We start from the raw sequence: 21147 nt of genomic DNA, 5'->3' as shown, positions 1-21147 counted from the left end.
AGAGAAGAGATAGAGGCACTAGCATTTGAATGAGTTTCAAGAATGCTTGGGTACTCGTGTGATCTGACTGACTCAGTTTTGGAATACAATTGTCGCGTGGTGCACCGCGACCTCATGGCACCCCGGAGTTTCTGAAAAAAAATTTTCTGCAATTTTCACGAAACCACTTTTCATCAACTTGAATTGGGCTAAAAATCCAACACTGAAAATAAAAATTCTCTGAGTAGTGTGGAAATGCTGATCCTTACCCTACCTGGGGTGTCCACTGAGCATTTCCGTGAACTCTACTTGAAGTTCTCTGGGCATGGGATTTTGACATGTTACCCAAACCAAAAGGAATGAGTGGGAAACAATCAAGACAACAGATAGAAGCACTTGCATTTGAATGAGTTTCAATCATGCTTGGGTACTCGTGTGATCTGAGTGACTCAGTTTTGGAATACAACTGTCGCGTGGTGCACCGCGACCACCAGGCACCCCGGAGTTTCTGAAAAAAAAATTTCTGCGATTTTCACGAAACCACCTTTCTTCATCTTGAATTGGGCTAAAAATCCATCACTGAAAATAAAAATTCTCTGAGTAGTGTGGAAATACTGATCCTTACCCTGCCTGGGTTTTCCACTGAGCATTTCCGCGAGCTCTACCTGAAGTTCTCTGGGCATGGGATTTTGACATGTTACCCAAACCAAAAGGAATGAGTGGGAAACAATCAAGACAACAGATAGAAGCACTTGCATTTGAATGAGTTTCAAGCATGCTTGGGTACTCGTGTGATCTGAGTGACTCAGTTTTGGAATACAACTGTCGCGTGGTGCACCGCGACCTCCAGGCACCCGGAGTTTCTGAAAAAAAATTTTCTGCGATTTTCACGAAACCACTTTTCTTCAACTTGAATTGGGCTAAAAATCCATCCCTGAAAATAAAAATTCTCTGAGTAGTGTGTAAATGCTGATCCTTACACTGCCTGGGTTGTCCACTGAGCATTTCCCCGAACTCTACCTGAAGTTCTCTGGGCATGGGATTTTGACATGTTCCCCAAACCAAAAGGAATGAGTGGGAAACAATCAAGACAACAGATAGAAGCACTTGCATTTGAATGAGTTTCAAGCATGCTTGGGTACTCGTGTGATCTGAGTGACTCAGTTTTGGAATACAACTGTCGCGTGGTGCACCGTGACCTCAAGTCACCCCGGAGTTTCTGAAAAGAAATTTTCTGCAATTTTCACGAAACCACTTTTCATCAACTTGAATTGGGCTAAAAATCCATCCCTGAAAATAAAAATTCTCTGAGTAGTGTGGAAATGCTGATCATTACCCTACCTGGGGTGTCCACTGAGCATTTCCGCGAACTCTACTTGAAGTTCTCTGGGCATGGGATTTTGACATGTTACCCAAACCAAAAGAAATGAGTGGAAAACAATCAAGACAACAGATAGAAGCACTTGCATTTGAATGAGTTTCAAGCATGCTTGGGTACTCGTGTGATCTGAGTGACTCAGTTTTCGAATACAACTGTCGCGTGGTGCACCGCGACCTCCAGGCACCCCGGAGTTTCTGAAAAAAAATTTTCTGCGATTTTCACGAAACCACTTTTCTTCAACTTGAATTGGTCTAAAAATCCATCACTGAAAATAAAAATTCTCTGAGTAGTGTGGAAATACTGATCCTTACCCTGCCTGGGTTGTCCACTGAGTATTTCCGCGAGCTCTACCTGAAGTTCTCTGGGCATGGGATTGTGACATGTTCCCCAAACCAAAAGGAATGAGTGGGAAACAATGAAGACAACAGATAGAAGCACTTGCATTTGAATGAGTTTCAAGCATGCTTGGGTACTCGTGTGATCTGAGTGACTCAGTTTTGGAATACAACTGTCGCGTGGTGCACCGCGACCTCCAGGCACCCCGGAGTTTCTGAAAAAAAATTTTCTGCGATTTTCACGAAACCACTTTTCTTCAACTTGAATTGGGCTAAAAATCCATCATTGAAAATAAAAATTCTCTGAGTAGTGTGGAAATGCTGATCCTTACCCTACCTGGGGTGTCCACTGAGCATTTCCACGAACTCTACTTGAAGTTCTCTGGGCATGGGATTTTGACATGTTACCCAAACCAAAAGGAATGAGTGGGAAACAATCAAGACAACAGATAGAAGCACTTGCATTTGAATGAGTTTCAAGCATGCTTGGGTACTCGTGTGATCTAAGTGACTCAGTTTTGGAATACAACTGTCGCGTGGTGCACCGCGACCTCCAGGCACCCCGGAGTTTCTGAAAAAAAATTTTCTGCGATTTTCACGAAACCACTTTTCTTCAACTTGAATTGGGCTAAAAATCCATCACTGAAAATAAAAATTCTCTGAGTAGTGTGGAAATGCTGATCCTTACCCTACCTGGGGTGTCCATTGAGTATTTCCGCGAACTCTACTTGAAGTTCTCTGGGCATGGGATTTTGACATGTTACCCAAACCAAAAGGAATGAGTGGGAAACAATGAAGACAACAGATAGAAGCACTTGCATTTGAATGAGTTTCAAGCATGCTTGGGTACTCGTGTGATCTGAGTGACTCAGTTTTGGAATACAACTGTCGCGTGGTGCACCGCGACCTCCAGGCACCCGGAGTTTCTGAAAAAAAATTTTCTGCGATTTTCACGAAACCACTTTTCTTCAACTTGAATTGGGCTAAAAATCCATCCCTGAAAATAAAAATTCTCTGAGTAGTGTGTAAATGCTGATCCTTACCCTGCCTGGGTTGTCCACTGAGCATTTCCCCGAACTCTACCTGAAGTTCTCTGGGCATGGGATTTTGACATGTTCCCCAAACCAAAAGGAATGAGTGGGAAACAATCAAGACAACAGATAGAAGCACTTGCATTTGAATGAGTTTCAAGCATGCTTGGGTACTCGTGTGATCTGAGTGACTCAGTTTTGGAATACAACTGTCGCGTGGTGCACCGCGACCTCCAGGCACCCCGGAGTTTCTGAAAAAAAATTTTCTGCGATTTTCACGAAACCACTTTTCTTCAACTTGAATTGGTCTAAAAATCCATCACTGAAAATAAAAATTCTCTGAGTAGTGTGGAAATACTGATCCTTACCCTGCCTGGGTTGTCCACTGAGTATTTCCGCGAGCTCTACCTGAAGTTCTCTGGGCATGGGATTTTGACATGTTCCCCAAACCAAAAGGAATGAGTGGGAAACAATGAAGACAACAGATAGAAGCACTTGCATTTGAATGAGTTTCAAGCATGCTTGGGTACTCGTGTGATCTGAGTGACTCAGTTTTGGAATACAACTGTCGCGTGGTGCACCGCGACCTCCAGGCACCCCGGAGTTTCTGAAAAAAAATTTTCTGCGATTTTCACGAAACCACTTTTCTTCAACTTGAATTGGGCTAAAAATCCATCATTGAAAATAAAAATTCTCTGAGTAGTGTGGAAATGCTGATCCTTACCCTACCTGGGGTGTCCACTGAGCATTTCCACGAACTCTACTTGAAGTTCTCTGGGCATGGGATTTTGACATGTTACCCAAACCAAAAAGAATGAGTGGGAAACAATCAAGACAACAGATAGAAGCACTTGCATTTGAATGAGTTTCAAGCATGCTTGGGTACTCGTGTGATCTGAGTGACTCAGTTTTGGAATACAACTGTCGCGTGGTGCACCGCGACCTCCAGGCACCCCGGAGTTTCTGAAAAAAAATTTTCTGCGATTTTCACGAAACCACTTTTCTTGAACTTGAATTGGGCTAAAAATCCATCACTGAAAATAAAAATTCTCTGAGTAGTGTGGAAATACTGATCCTTACCCTGCCTGGGTTGTCCACTGAGCATTTCCGCGAGCTCTACCTGAAGTTCTCTGGGCATGGGATTTTGACATGTTACCCAAACCAAAAGGAATGAGTGGGAAACAATCAAGACAACAGATAGAAGCACTTGCATTTGAATGAGTTTCAAGCATGCTTGGGTACTCGTGTGATCTAAGTGACTCAGTTTTGGAATACAACTGTCGCGTGGTGCACCGCGACCTCCAGGCACCCCGGAGTTTCTGAAAAAAAATTTTCTGCGATTTTCACTAAACCACTTTTCTTCAACTTGAATTGGGCTAAAAATCCATCACTGAAAATAAAAATTCTCTGAGTAGTGTGGAAATGCTGATCCTTACCCTACCTGGGGTGTCCATTGAGTATTTCCGCGAACTCTACTTGAAGTTCTCTGGGCATGGGATTTTGACATGTTACCCAAACCAAAAGGAATGAGTGGGAAACAATCAAGACAACAGATAGAAGCACTTGCATTTGAATGAGTTTCAAGCATGCTTGGGTACTCGTGTGATCTGAGTGACTCAGTTTTGGAATACAACTGTCGCGTGGTGCACCGCGACCTCCAGGCACCCGGAGTTTCTGAAAAAAAATTTTCTGCGATTTTCACGAAACCACTTTTCTTCAACTTGAATTGGGCTAAAAATCCATCCCTGAAAATAAAAATTCTCTGAGTAGTGTGTAAATGCTGATCCTTACCCTGCCTGGGTTGTCCACTGAGCATTTCCCCGAACTCTACTTGAAGTTCTCTGGGCATGGGATTTTGACATGTTACCCAAACCAAAAAGAATGAGTGGGAAACAATCAAGACAACAGATAGAAGCACTTGCATTTGAATGAGTTTCAAGCATGCTTGGGTACTCGTGTGATCTGAGTGACTCAGTTTTTGAATACAACTGTCGCGTGGTGCACCGCGACCTCCAGGCACCCCGGAGTTTCTGAAAAAAATTTTTCTGCGATTTTCACGAAACCACTTTTCTTGAACTTGAATTGGGCTAAAAATCCATCACTGAAAATAAAAATTCTCTGAGTAGTGTGGAAATACTGATCCTTACCCTGCCTGGGTTGTCCACTGAGCATTTCCGCGAGGTCTACCTGAAGTTCTCTGGGCATGGGATTTTGACATGTTACCCAAATCAAAAGGAATGAGTGGGAAACAATCTAGACAACAGGTAGAAGCACTTGCATTTGAATGAGTTTTAAGCATGCTTGGGTACTCGTGTGATCTGAGTGACTCAGTTTTGGAATACAACTGTCGCGTGGTGCACCGCGACCTGAAGGCACCCCGGAGTTTCTGAAAAAAAATTTTCTGCAATTTTCACGAAACCACTTTTCATCAACTTGAATTGGGCTAAAAATCCATCCCTGAAAATAAAAATTCTCTGAGTAGTGTGTAAATGCTGATCCTTACCCTGCCTGGGTTGTCCACTGAGCATTTCCCCGAACTCTACCTGAAGTTCTCTGGGCATGGGATTTTGACATGTTCCCCAAACCAAAAGGAATGAGTGGGAAACAATCAAGAGAAGAGATAGAGGCACTAGCATTTGAATGAGTTTCAAGAATGCTTGGGTACTCGTGTGATCTGACTGACTCAGTTTTGGAATACAATTGTCGCGTGGTGCACCGCGACCTCATGGCACCCCGGAGTTTCTGAAAAAAAATTTTCTGCAATTTTCACGAAACCACTTTTCATCAACTTGAATTGGGCTAAAAATCCAACACTGAAAATAAAAATTCTCTGAGTAGTGTGGAAATGCTGATCCTTACCCTACCTGGGGTGTCCACTGAGCATTTCCGTGAACTCTACTTGAAGTTCTCTGGGCATGGGATTTTGACATGTTACCCAAACCAAAAGGAATGAGTGGGAAACAATCAAGACAACAGATAGAAGCACTTGCATTTGAATGAGTTTCAAGCATGCTTGGGTACTCGTGTGATCTGAGTGACTCAGTTTTGGAATACAACTGTCGCGTGGTGCACCGTGACCTCAAGTCACCCCGGAGTTTCTGAAAAGAAATTTTCTGCAATTTTCACGAAACCACTTTTCATCAACTTGAATTGGGCTAAAAATCCATCCCTGAAAATAAAAATTCTCTGAGTAGTGTGGAAATGCTGATCATTACCCTACCTGGGGTGTCCACTGAGCATTTCCGCGAACTCTACTTGAAGTTCTCTGGGCATGGGATTTTGACATGTTACCCAAACCAAAAGAAATGAGTGGAAAACAATCAAGACAACAGATAGAAGCACTTGCATTTGAATGAGTTTCAAGCATGCTTGGGTACTCGTGTGATCTGAGTGACTCAGTTTTCGAATACAACTGTCGCGTGGTGCACCGCGACCTCCAGGCACCCCGGAGTTTCTGAAAAAAAATTTTCTGCGATTTTCACGAAACCACTTTTCTTCAACTTGAATTGGTCTAAAAATCCATCACTGAAAATAAAAATTCTCTGAGTAGTGTGGAAATACTGATCCTTACCCTGCCTGGGTTGTCCACTGAGTATTTCCGCGAGCTCTACCTGAAGTTCTCTGGGCATGGGATTGTGACATGTTCCCCAAACCAAAAGGAATGAGTGGGAAACAATGAAGACAACAGATAGAAGCACTTGCATTTGAATGAGTTTCAAGCATGCTTGGGTACTCGTGTGATCTGAGTGACTCAGTTTTGGAATACAACTGTCGCGTGGTGCACCGCGACCTCCAGGCACCCCGGAGTTTCTGAAAAAAAATTTTCTGCGATTTTCACGAAACCACTTTTCTTCAACTTGAATTGGGCTAAAAATCCATCATTGAAAATAAAAATTCTCTGAGTAGTGTGGAAATGCTGATCCTTACCCTACCTGGGGTGTCCACTGAGCATTTCCACGAACTCTACTTGAAGTTCTCTGGGCATGGGATTTTGACATGTTACCCAAACCAAAAAGAATGAGTGGGAAACAATCAAGACAACAGATAGAAGCACTTGCATTTGAATGAGTTTCAAGCATGCTTGGGTACTCGTGTGATCTGAGTGACTCAGTTTTGGAATACAACTGTCGCGTGGTGCACCGCGACCTCCAGGCACCCCGGAGTTTCTGAAAAAAAATTTTCTGCGATTTTCACGAAACCACTTTTCTTGAACTTGAATTGGGCTAAAAATCCATCACTGAAAATAAAAATTCTCTGAGTAGTGTGGAAATACTGATCCTTACCCTGCCTGGGTTGTCCACTGAGCATTTCCGCGAGCTCTACCTGAAGTTCTCTGGGCATGGGATTTTGACATGTTACCCAAACCAAAAGGAATGAGTGGGAAACAATGAAGACAACAGATAGAAGCACTTGCATTTGAATGAGTTTCAAGCATGCTTGGGTACTCGTGTGATCTAAGTGACTCAGTTTTGGAATACAACTGTCGCGTGGTGCACCGCGACCTCCAGGCACCCCGGAGTTTCTGAAAAAAAATTTTCTGCGATTTTCACGAAACCACTTTTCTTCAACTTGAATTGGGCTAAAAATCCATCCCTGAAAATAAAAATTCTCTGAGTAGTGTGTAAATGCTGATCCTTACCCTGCCTGGGTTGTCCACTGAGCATTTCCCCGAACTCTACCTGAAGTTCTCTGGGCATGGGATTTTGACATGTTCCCCAAACCAAAAGGAATGAGTGGGAAACAATCAAGACAACAGATAGAAGCACTTGCATTTGAATGAGTTTCAAGCATGCTTGGGTACTCGTGTGATCTGAGTGACTCAGTTTTGGAATACAACTGTCGCGTGGTGCACCGCGACCTCCAGGCACCCCGGAGTTTCTGAAAAAAAATTTTCTGCGATTTTCACGAAACCACTTTTCTTCAACTTGAATTGGTCTAAAAATCCATCACTGAAAATAAAAATTCTCTGAGTAGTGTGGAAATACTGATCCTTACCCTGCCTGGGTTGTCCACTGAGTATTTCCGCGAGCTCTACCTGAAGTTCTCTGGGCATGGGATTTTGACATGTTCCCCAAACCAAAAGGAATGAGTGGGAAACAATGAAGACAACAGATAGAAGCACTTGCATTTGAATGAGTTTCAAGCATGCTTGGGTACTCGTGTGATCTGAGTGACTCAGTTTTGGAATACAACTGTCGCGTGGTGCACCGCGACCTCCAGGCACCCCGGAGTTTCTGAAAAAAAATTTTCTGCGATTTTCACGAAACCACTTTTCTTCAACTTGAATTGGGCTAAAAATCCATCATTGAAAATAAAAATTCTCTGAGTAGTGTGGAAATGCTGATCCTTACCCTACCTGGGGTGTCCACTGAGCATTTCCACGAACTCTACTTGAAGTTCTCTGGGCATGGGATTTTGACATGTTACCCAAACCAAAAAGAATGAGTGGGAAACAATCAAGACAACAGATAGAAGCACTTGCATTTGAATGAGTTTCAAGCATGCTTGGGTACTCGTGTGATCTGAGTGACTCAGTTTTGGAATACAACTGTCGCGTGGTGCACCGCGACCTCCAGGCACCCCGGAGTTTCTGAAAAAAAATTTTCTGCGATTTTCACGAAACCACTTTTCTTGAACTTGAATTGGGCTAAAAATCCATCACTGAAAATAAAAATTCTCTGAGTAGTGTGGAAATACTGATCCTTACCCTGCCTGGGTTGTCCACTGAGCATTTCCGCGAGCTCTACCTGAAGTTCTCTGGGCATGGGATTTTGACATGTTACCCAAACCAAAAGGAATGAGTGGGAAACAATCAAGACAACAGATAGAAGCACTTGCATTTGAATGAGTTTCAAGCATGCTTGGGTACTCGTGTGATCTAAGTGACTCAGTTTTGGAATACAACTGTCGCGTGGTGCACCGCGACCTCCAGGCACCCCGGAGTTTCTGAAAAAAAATTTTCTGCGATTTTCACTAAACCACTTTTCTTCAACTTGAATTGGGCTAAAAATCCATCACTGAAAATAAAAATTCTCTGAGTAGTGTGGAAATGCTGATCCTTACCCTACCTGGGGTGTCCATTGAGTATTTCCGCGAACTCTACTTGAAGTTCTCTGGGCATGGGATTTTGACATGTTACCCAAACCAAAAGGAATGAGTGGGAAACAATCAAGACAACAGATAGAAGCACTTGCATTTGAATGAGTTTCAAGCATGCTTGGGTACTCGTGTGATCTGAGTGACTCAGTTTTGGAATACAACTGTCGCGTGGTGCACCGCGACCTCCAGGCACCCCGGAGTTTCTGAAAAAAAATTTTCTGCGATTTTCACGAAACCACTTTTCTTCAACTTGAATTGGGCTAAAAATCCATCATTGAAAATAAAAATTCTCTGAGTAGTGTGGAAATGCTGATCCTTACCCTACCTGGGGTGTCCACTGAGCATTTCCACGAACTCTACTTGAAGTTCTCTGGGCATGGGATTTTGACATGTTACCCAAACCAAAAAGAATGAGTGGGAAACAATCAAGACAACAGATAGAAGCACTTGCATTTGAATGAGTTTCAAGCATGCTTGGGTACTCGTGTGATCTGAGTGACTCAGTTTTGGAATACAACTGTCGCGTGGTGCACCGCGACCTCCAGGCACCCCGGAGTTTCTGAAAAAAAATTTTCTGCGATTTTCACGAAACCACTTTTCTTGAACTTGAATTGGGCTAAAAATCCATCACTGAAAATAAAAATTCTCTGAGTAGTGTGGAAATACTGATCCTTACCCTGCCTGGGTTGTCCACTGAGCATTTCCGCGAGCTCTACCTGAAGTTCTCTGGGCATGGGATTTTGACATGTTACCCAAACCAAAAGGAATGAGTGGGAAACAATGAAGACAACAGATAGAAGCACTTGCATTTGAATGAGTTTCAAGCATGCTTGGGTACTCGTGTGATCTAAGTGACTCAGTTTTGGAATACAACTGTCGCGTGGTGCACCGCGACCTCCAGGCACCCCGGAGTTTCTGAAAAAAAATTTTCTGCGATTTTCACGAAACCACTTTTCTTCAACTTGAATTGGGCTAAAAATCCATCCCTGAAAATAAAAATTCTCTGAGTAGTGTGTAAATGCTGATCCTTACCCTGCCTGGGTTGTCCACTGAGCATTTCCCCGAACTCTACCTGAAGTTCTCTGGGCATGGGATTTTGACATGTTCCCCAAACCAAAAGGAATGAGTGGGAAACAATCAAGACAACAGATAGAAGCACTTGCATTTGAATGAGTTTCAAGCATGCTTGGGTACTCGTGTGATCTGAGTGACTCAGTTTTGGAATACAACTGTCGCGTGGTGCACCGCGACCTCCAGGCACCCCGGAGTTTCTGAAAAAAAATTTTCTGCGATTTTCACGAAACCACTTTTCTTCAACTTGAATTGGTCTAAAAATCCATCACTGAAAATAAAAATTCTCTGAGTAGTGTGGAAATACTGATCCTTACCCTGCCTGGGTTGTCCACTGAGTATTTCCGCGAGCTCTACCTGAAGTTCTCTGGGCATGGGATTTTGACATGTTCCCCAAACCAAAAGGAATGAGTGGGAAACAATGAAGACAACAGATAGAAGCACTTGCATTTGAATGAGTTTCAAGCATGCTTGGGTACTCGTGTGATCTGAGTGACTCAGTTTTGGAATACAACTGTCGCGTGGTGCACCGCGACCTCCAGGCACCCCGGAGTTTCTGAAAAAAAATTTTCTGCGATTTTCACGAAACCACTTTTCTTCAACTTGAATTGGGCTAAAAATCCATCATTGAAAATAAAAATTCTCTGAGTAGTGTGGAAATGCTGATCCTTACCCTACCTGGGGTGTCCACTGAGCATTTCCACGAACTCTACTTGAAGTTCTCTGGGCATGGGATTTTGACATGTTACCCAAACCAAAAAGAATGAGTGGGAAACAATCAAGACAACAGATAGAAGCACTTGCATTTGAATGAGTTTCAAGCATGCTTGGGTACTCGTGTGATCTGAGTGACTCAGTTTTGGAATACAACTGTCGCGTGGTGCACCGCGACCTCCAGGCACCCCGGAGTTTCTGAAAAAAAATTTTCTGCGATTTTCACGAAACCACTTTTCTTGAACTTGAATTGGGCTAAAAATCCATCACTGAAAATAAAAATTCTCTGAGTAGTGTGGAAATACTGATCCTTACCCTGCCTGGGTTGTCCACTGAGCATTTCCGCGAGCTCTACCTGAAGTTCTCTGGGCATGGGATTTTGACATGTTACCCAAACCAAAAGGAATGAGTGGGAAACAATCAAGACAACAGATAGAAGCACTTGCATTTGAATGAGTTTCAAGCATGCTTGGGTACTCGTGTGATCTAAGTGACTCAGTTTTGGAATATAACTGTCGCGTGGTGCACCGCGACCTCCAGGCACCCCGGAGTTTCTGAAAAAAAATTTTCTGCGATTTTCACTAAACCACTTTTCTTCAACTTGAATTGGGCTAAAAATCCATCACTGAAAATAAAAATTCTCTGAGTAGTGTGGAAATGCTGATCCTTACCCTACCTGGGGTGTCCATTGAGTATTTCCGCGAACTCTACTTGAAGTTCTCTGGGCATGGGATTTTGACATGTTACCCAAACCAAAAGGAATGAGTGGGAAACAATCAAGACAACAGATAGAAGCACTTGCATTTGAATGAGTTTCAAGCATGCTTGGGTACTCGTGTGATCTGAGTGACTCACTTTTGGAATACAACTGTCGCGTGGTGCACCGCGACCTCCAGGCACCCGGAGTTTCTGAAAAAAAATTTTCTGCGATTTTCACGAAACCACTTTTCTTCAACTTGAATTGGGCTAAAAATCCATCCCTGAAAATAAAAATTCTCTGAGTAGTGTGTAAATGCTGATCCTTACCCTGCCTGGGTTGTCCACTGAGCATTTCCCCGAACTCTACCTGAAGTTCTCTGGGCATGGGATTTTGACATGTTCCCCAAACCAAAAGGAATGAGTGGGAAACAATCAAGACAACAGATAGAAGCACTTGCATTTGAATGAGTTTCAAGCATGCTTGGGTACTCGTGTGATCTGAGTGACTCAGTTTTGGAATACAACTGTCGCGTGGTGCACCGCGACCTCAAGGCACCCCGGAGTTTCTGAAAAAAAATTTTCTGCAATTTTCACGAAACCACTTTTCATCAACTTGAATTGGGCTAAAAATCCATCCCTGAAAATAAAAATTCTCTGAGTAGTGTGGAAATGCTGATCCTTACCCTACCTGGGGTGTCCACTGAGCATTTCCGCGAACTCTACTTGAAGTTCTCTGGGCATGGGATTTTGACATGTTACCCAAACCAAAAAGAATGAGTGGGAAACAATCAAGACAACAGATAGAAGCACTTGCATTTGAATGAGTTTCAAGCATGCTTGGGTACTCGTGTGATCTAAGTGACTCAGTTTTGGAATACAACTGTCGCGTGGTGCACCGCGACCTCCAGGCACCCCGGAGTTTCTGAAAAAAAATTTTCTGCGATTTTCACGAAACCACTTTTCTTCAACTTGAATTGGGCTAAAAATCCATCACTGAAAATAAAAATTCTCTGAGTAGTGTGTAAATGCTGATCCTTACCCTGCCTGGGTTGTCCACTGAGCATTTCCCCGAACTCTACTTGAAGTTCTCTGGGCATGGGATTTTGACATGTTACCCAAACCAAAAAGAATGAGTGGGAAACAATCAAGACAACAGATAGAAGCACTTGCATTTGAATGAGTTTCAAGCATGCTTGGGTACTCGTGTGATCTGAGTGACTCAGTTTTTGAATACAACTGTCGCGTGGTGCACCGCGACCTCCAGGCACCCCGGAGTTTCTGAAAAAAAATTTTCTGCGATTTTCACGAAACCACTTTTCTTGAACTTGAATTGGGCTAAAAATCCATCACTGAAAATAAAAATTCTCTGAGTAGTGTGGAAATACTGATCCTTACCCTGCCTGGGTTGTCCACTGAGCATTTCCGCGAGGTCTACCTGAAGTTCTCTGGGCATGGGATTTTGACATGTTACCCAAATCAAAAGGAATGAGTGGGAAACAATCTAGACAACAGGTAGAAGCACTTGCATTTGAATGAGTTTTAAGCATGCTTGGGTACTCGTGTGATCTGAGTGACTCAGTTTTGGAATACAACTGTCGCGTGGTGCACCGCGACCTGAAGGCACCCCGGAGTTTCTGAAAAAAAATTTTCTGCAATTTTCACGAAACCACTTTTCATCAACTTGAATTGGGCTAAAAATCCATCCCTGAAAATAAAAATTCTCTGAGTAGTGTGTAAATGCTGATCCTTACCCTGCCTGGGTTGTCCACTGAGCATTTCCCCGAACTCTATCTGAAGTTCTCTGGGCATGGGATTTTGACATGTTCCCCAAACCAAAAGGAATGAGTGGGAAACAATCAAGAGAAGAGATAGAGGCACTTGCATTTGAATGAGTTTCAAGAATGCTTGGGTACTCGTGTGATCTGACTGACTCAGTTTTGGAATACAATTGTCGCGTGGTGCACCGCGACCTCATGGCACCCCGGAGTTTCTGAAAAAAAATTTTCTGCAATTTTCACGAAACCACTTTTCATCAACTTGAATTGGGCTAAAAATCCAACACTGAAAATAAAAATTCTCTAAGGGTGTGGAAATGCTGATCCTTACCCTACCTGGGGTGTCCACTGAGCATTTCCGCGAACTCTACTTGAAGTTCTCTGGGCATGGGATTTTGACATGTTACCCAAACCAAAAGGAATGAGTGGGAAACAATCAAGACAACAGATAGAAGCACTTGCATTTGAATGAGTTTCAAGCATGCTTGGGTACTCGTGTGATCTGAGTGACTCAGTTTTTGAATACAACTGTCGCGTGGTGCACCGCGACCTCCAGGCACCCCGGAGTTTCTGAAAAAAAATTTTCTGCGATTTTCACGAAACCACTTTTCTTGAACTTGAATTGGGCTAAAAATCCATCACTGAAAATAAAAATTCTCTGAGTAGTGTGGAAATACTGATCCTTACCCTGCCTGGGTTGTCCACTGAGCATTTCCGCGAGGTCTACCTGAAGTTCTCTGGGCATGGGATTTTGACATGTTACCCAAATCAAAAGGAATGAGTGGGAAACAATCTAGACAACAGGTAGAAGCACTTGCATTTGAATGAGTTTTAAGCATGCTTGGGTACTCGTGTGATCTGAGTGACTCAGTTTTGGAATACAACTGTCGCGTGGTGCACCGCGACCTGAAGGCACCACGGAGTTTCTGAAAAAAAATTTTCTGCAATTTTCACGAAACCACTTTTCATCAACTTGAATTGGGCTAAAAATCCATCCCTGAAAATAAAAATTCTCTGAGTAGTGTGTAAATGCTGATCCTTACCCTGCCTGGGTTGTCCACTGAGCATTTCCCCGAACTCTACCTGAAGTTCTCTGGGCATGGGATTTTGACATGTTCCCCAAACCAAAAGGAATGAGTGGGAAACAATCAAGAGAAGAGATAGAGGCATTTGCATTTGAATGAGTTTCAAGAATGCTTGGGTACTCGTGTGATCTGACTGACTCAGTTTTGGAATACAATTGTCGCGTGGTGCACCGCGACCTCATGGCACCCCGGAGTTTCTGAAAAAAAATTTTCTGCAATTTTCACGAAACCACTTTTCATCAACTTGAATTGGGCTAAAAATCCAACACTGAAAATAAAAATTCTCTAAGGGTGTGGAAATGCTGATCCTTACCCTACCTGGGGTGTCCACTGAGCATTTCCGCGAACTCTACTTGAAGTTCTCTGGGCATGGGATTTTGACATGTTACCCAAACCAAAAGGAATGAGTGGGAAACAATCAAGACAACAGATAGAAGCACTTGCATTTGAATGAGTTTCAAGCATGCTTGGGTACTCGTGTGATCTGAGTGACTCAGTTTTGGAATACAACTGTCGCGTGGTGCACCGCGACCACCAGGCACCCCGGAGTTTCTGAAAAAAAAATTTCTGCGATTTTCACGAAACCACCTTTCTTCATCTTGAATTGGGCTAAAAATCCATCACTGAAAATAAAAATTCTCTGAGTAGTGTGGAAATACTGATCCTTACCCTGCCTGGGTTTTCCACTGAGCATTTCCGCGAGCTCTACCTGAAGTTCTCTGGGCATGGGATTTTGACATGTTACCCAAACCAAAAGGAATGAGTGGGAAACAATCAAGACAACAGATAGAAGCACTTGCATTTGAATGAGTTTCAAGCATGCTTGGGTACTCGTGTGATCTGAGTGACTCAGTTTTGGAATACAACTGTCGCGTGGTGCACCGCGACCTCCAGGCACCCGGAGTTTCTGAAAAAAAATTTTCTACGATTTTCACGAAACCACTTTTCTTCAACTTGAATTGGGCTAAAAATCCATCCCTGAAAATAAAAATTCTCTGAGTAGTGTGTAAATGCTGATCCTTACACTGCCTGGGTTATCCACTGAGCATTTCCCCGAACTCTACCTGAAGTTCTCTGGGCATGGGATTTTGACATGTTCCCCAAACCAAAAGGAATGAGTGGGAAACAATCAAGACAACAGATAGAAGCACTTGAATTTGAATGAGTTTCAAGCATGCTTGGGTACTCGTGTGATCTGAGTGACTCAGTTTTGGAATACAACTGTCGCGTGGAGCACCGTGACCTCAAGTCACCCCGGAGTTTCTGAAAAAAAATTTTCTGCAATTTTCACGAAACCACTTTTCATCAACTTGAATTGGGCTAAAAATCCATCCCTGAAAATAAAAATTCTCTGAGTAGTGTGGAAATGCTGATCATTACCCTACCTGGGGTGTCCACTGAGCATTTCCGCGAACTCTACTTGAAGTTCTCTGGGCATGGGATTTTGACATGTTACCCAAACCAAAAGAAATGAGTGGAAAACAATCAAGACAACAGATAGAAGCACTTGCATTTGAATGAGTTTCAAGCATGCTTGGGTACTCGTGTGATCTGAGTGACTCAGTTTTCGAATACAACTGTCGCGTGGTGCACCGCGACCTCCAGGCACCCCGGAGTTTCTGAAAAAAAATTTTCTGCGATTTTCACGAAACCACTTTTCTTCAACTTGAATTGGTCTAAAAATCCATCACTGAAAATAAAAATTCTCTGAGTAGTGTGGAAATACTGATCCTTACCCTGCCTGGGTTGTCCACTGAGTATTTCCGCGAGCTCTACCTGAAGTTCTCTGGGCATGGGATTTTGACATGTTCCCCAAACCAAAAGGAATGAGTGGGAAACAATGAAGACAACAGATAGAAGCACTTGCATTTGAATGAGTTTCAAGCATGCTTGGGTACTCGTGTGATCTGAGTGACTCAGTTTTGGAATACAACTGTCGCGTGGTGCACCGCGACCTCCAGGCACCCCGGAGTTTCTGAAAAAAAATTTTCTGCGATTTTCACGAAACCACTTTTCTTGAACTTGAATTGGGCTAAAAATCCATCACTGAAAATAAAAATTCTCTGAGTAGTGTGGAAATACTGATCCTTACCCTGCCTGGGTTGTCCACTGAGCATTTCCGCGAGCTCTACCTGAAGTTCTCTGGGCATGGGATTTTGACATGTTACCCAAACCAAAAGGAATGAGTGGGAAACAATCAAGACAACAGATAGAAGCACTTGCATTTGAATGAGTTTCAAGCATGCTTGGGTACTCGTGTGATCTAAGTGACTCAGTTTTGGAATACAACTGTCGCGTGGTGCACCGCGACCTCCAGGCACCCCGGAGTTTCTGAAAAAAAAATTTCTGCGATTTTCACTAAACCACTTTTCTTCAACTTGAATTGGGCTAAAAATCCATCACTGAAAATAAAAATTCTCTGAGTAGTGTGGAAATGCTGATCCTTACCCTACCTGGGGTGTCCATTGAGTATTTCCGCGAACTCTACTTGAAGTTCTCTGGGCATGGGATTTTGACATGTTACCCAAACCAAAAGGAATGAGTGGGAAACAATCAAGACAACAGATAGAAGCACTTGCATTTGAATGAGTTTCAAGCATGCTTGGGTACTCGTGTGATCTGAGTGACTCAGTTTTGGAATACAACTGTCGCGTGGTGCACCGCGACCTCCAGGCACCCGGAGTTTCTGAAAAAAAATTTTCTGCGATTTTCACGAAACCACTTTTCTTCAACTTGAATTGGGCTAAAAATCCATCCCTGAAAATAAAAATTCTCTGAGTAGTGTGTAAATGCTGATCCTTACCCTGCCTGGGTTGTCCACTGAGCATTTCCCCGAACTCTACCTGAAGTTCTCTGGGCATGGGATTTTGACATGTTCCCCAAACCAAAAGGAATGAGTGGGAAACAATCAAGACAACAGATAGAAGCACTTGCATTTGAATGAGTTTCAAGCATGCTTGGGTACTCGTGTGATCTGAGTGACTCAGTTTTGGAATACAACTGTCGCGTGGTGCACCGTGACCTCAAGGCACCCCGGAGTTTCTGAAAAAAAATTTTCTGCAATTTTCACGAAACCACTTTTCATCAACTTGAATTGGGCTAAAAATCCATCCCTGAAAATAAAAATTCTCTGAGTAGTGTGGAAATGCTGATCCTTACCCTACCTGGGGTGTCCACTGAGCATTTCCGCGAACTCTACTTGAAGTTCTCTGGGCATGGGATTTTGACATGTTACCCAAACCAAAAAGAATGAGTGGGAAACAATCAAGACAACAGATAGAAGCACTTGCATTTGAATGAGTTTCAAGCATGCTTGGGTACTCGTGTGATCTAAGTGACTCAGTTTTGGAATACAACTGTCGCGTGGTGCACCGCGACCTCCAGGCACCCCGGAGTTTCTGAAAAAAAATTTTCTGCGATTTTCACGAAACCACTTTTCTTCAACTTGAATTGGGCTAAAAATCCATCACTGAAAATAAAAATTCTCTGAGTAGTGTGTAAATGCTGATCCTTACCCTGCCTGGGTTGTCCACTGAGCATTTCCCCGAACTCTATCTGAAGTTCTCTGGGCATGGGATTTTGACATGTTCCCCAAACCAAAAGGAATGAGTGGGAAACAATCAAGAGAAGAGATAGAGGCACTTGCATTTGAATGAGTTTCAAGAATGCTTGGGTACTCGTGTGATCTGACTGACTCAGTTTTGGAATACAATTGTCGCGTGGTGCACCGCGACCTCATGGCACCCCGGAGTTTCTGAAAAAAAATTTTCTGCAATTTTCACGAAACCACTTTTCATCAACTTGAATTGGGCTAAAAATCCAACACTGAAAATAAAAATTCTCTAAGGGTGTGGAAATGCTGATCCTTACCCTACCTGGGGTGTCCACTGAGCATTTCCGCGAACTCTACTTGAAGTTCTCTGGGCATGGGATTTTGACATGTTACCCAAACCAAAAGGAATGAGTGGGAAACAATCAAGACAACAGATAGAAGCACTTGCATTTGAATGAGTTTCAAGCATGCTTGGGTACTCGTGTGATCTGAGTGACTCAGTTTTTGAATACAACTGTCGCGTGGTGCACCGCGACCTCCAGGCACCCCGGAGTTTCTGAAAAAAAATTTTCTGCGATTTTCACGAAACCACTTTTCTTGAACTTGAATTGGGCTAAAAATCCATCACTGAAAATAAAAATTCTCTGAGTAGTGTGGAAATACTGATCCTTACCCTGCCTGGGTTGTCCACTGAGCATTTCCGCGAGGTCTACCTGAAGTTCTCTGGGCATGGGATTTTGACATGTTACCCAAATCAAAAGGAATGAGTGGGAAACAATCTAGACAACAGGTAGAAGCACTTGCATTTGAATGAGTTTTAAGCATGCTTGGGTACTCGTGTGATCTGAGTGACTCAGTTTTGGAATACAACTGTCGCGTGGTGCACCGCGACCTGAAGGCACCACGGAGTTTCTGAAAAAAAATTTTCTGCAATTTTCACGAAACCACTTTTCATCAACTTGAATTGGGCTAAAAATCCATCCCTGAAAATAAAAATTCTCTGAGTAGTGTGTAAATGCTGATCCTTACCCTGCCTGGGTTGTCCACTGAGCATTTCCCCGAACTCTACCTGAAGTTCTCTGGGCATGGGATTTTGACATGTTCCCCAAACCAAAAGGAATGAGTGGGAAACAATCAAGAGAAGAGATAGAGGCACTTGCATTTGAATGAGTTTCAAGAATGCTTGGGTACTCGTGTGATCTGACTGACTCAGTTTTGGAATACAATTGTCGCGTGGTGCACCGCGACCTCATGGCACCCCGGAGTTTCTGAAAAAAAATTTTCTGCAATTTTCACGAAACCACTTTTCATCAACTTGAATTGGGCTAAAAATCCAACACTGAAAATAAAAATTCTCTAAGGGTGTGGAAATGCTGATCCTTACCCTACCTGGGGTGTCCACTGAGCATTTCCGCGAACTCTACTTGAAGTTCTCTGGGCATGGGATTTTGACATGTTACCCAAACCAAAAGGAATGAGTGGGAAACAATCAAGACAACAGATAGAAGCACTTGCATTTGAATGAGTTTCAAGCATGCTTGGGTACTCGTGTGATCTGAGTGACTCAGTTTTGGAATACAACTGTCGCGTGGTGCACCGCGACCACCAGGCACCCCGGAGTTTCTGAAAAAAAAATTTCTGCGATTTTCACGAAACCACCTTTCTTCATCTTGAATTGGGCTAAAAATCCATCACTGAAAATAAAAATTCTCTGAGTAGTGTGGAAATACTGATCCTTACCCTGCCTGGGTTTTCCACTGAGCATTTCCGCGAGCTCTACCTGAAGTTCTCTGGGCATGGGATTTTGACATGTTACCCAAACCAAAAGGAATGAGTGGGAAACAATCAAGACAACAGATAGAAGCACTTGCATTTGAATGAGTTTCAAGCATGCTTGGGTACTCGTGTGATCTGAGTGACTCAGTTTTGGAATACAACTGTCGCGTGGTGCACCGCGACCTCCAGGCACCCGGAGTTTCTGAAAAAAAATTTTCTACGATTTTCACGAAACCACTTTTCTTCAACTTGAATTGGGCTAAAAATCCATCCCTGAAAATAAAAATTCTCTGAGTAGTGTGTAAATGCTGATCCTTACACTGCCTGGGTTATCCACTGAGCATTTCCCCGAACTCTACCTGAAGTTCTCTGGGCATGGGATTTTGACATGTTCCCCAAACCAAAAGGAATGAGTGGGAAACAATCAAGACAACAGATAGAAGCACTTGAATTTGAATGAGTTTCAAGCATGCTTGGGTACTCGTGTGATCTGAGTGACTCAGTTTTGGAATACAACTGTCGCGTGGAGCACCGTGACCTCAAGTCACCCCGGAGTTTCTGAAAAAAAATTTTCTGCAATTTTCACGAAACCACTTTTCATCAACTTGAATTGGGCTAAAAATCCATCCCTGAAAATAAAAATTCTCTGAGTAGTGTGGAAATGCTGATCATTACCCTACCTGGGGTGTCCACTGAGCATTTCCGCGAACTCTACTTGAAGTTCTCTGGGCATGGGATTTTGACATGTTACCCAAACCAAAAGAAATGAGTGGAAAACAATCAAGACAACAGATAGAATCACTTGCATTTGAATGAGTTTCAAGCATGCTTGGGTACTCGTGTGATCTGAGTGACTCAGTTTTCGAATACAACTGTCGCGTGGTGCACCGCGACCTCCAGGCACCCCGGAGTTTCTGAAAAAAAATTTTCTGCGATTTTCACGAAACCACTTTTCTTCAACTTGAATTGGTCTAAAAATCCATCACTGAAAATAAAAATTCTCTGAGTAGTGTGGAAATACTGATCCTTACCCTGCCTGGGTTGTCCACTGAGTATTTCCGCGAGCTCTACCTGAAGTTCTCTGGGCATGGGATTTTGACATGTTCCCCAAACCAAAAGGAATGAGTGGGAAACAATGAAGACAACAGATAGAAGCACTTGCATTTGAATGAGTTTCAAGCATGCTTGGGTACTCGTGTGATCTGAGTGACTCAGTTTTGGAATACAACTGTCGCGTGGTGCACCGCGACCTCCAGGCACCCCGGAGTTTCTGAAAAAAAATTTTCTGCGATTTTCACGAAACCACTTTTCTTGAACTTGAATTGGGCTAAAAATCCATCACTGAAAATAAAAATTCTCTGAGTAGTGTGGAAATACTGATCCTTACCCTGCCTGGGTTGTCCACTGAGCATTTCCGCGAGCTCTACCTGAAGTTCTCTGGGCATGGGATTTTGACATGTTACCCAAACCAAAAGGAATGAGTGGGAAACAATCAAGACAACAGATAGAAGCACTTGCATTTGAATGAGTTTCAAGCATGCTTGGGTACTCGTGTGATCTAAGTGACTCAGTTTTGGAATACAACTGTCGCGTGGTGCACCGCGACCTCCAGGCACCCCGGAGTTTCTGAAAAAAAAATTTCTGCGATT

Source organism: Atractosteus spatula, chromosome 3, assembly GCF_055471065.1.
Source record: "Atractosteus spatula isolate fAtrSpa1 chromosome 3, fAtrSpa1.hap1, whole genome shotgun sequence".
Classification (NCBI taxonomy): Eukaryota; Metazoa; Chordata; class Actinopteri; order Semionotiformes; family Lepisosteidae; genus Atractosteus; species Atractosteus spatula.
The sequence above is the reverse complement of the archived record's forward strand: the minus strand, read 5'-3'. Positions refer to the sequence as shown.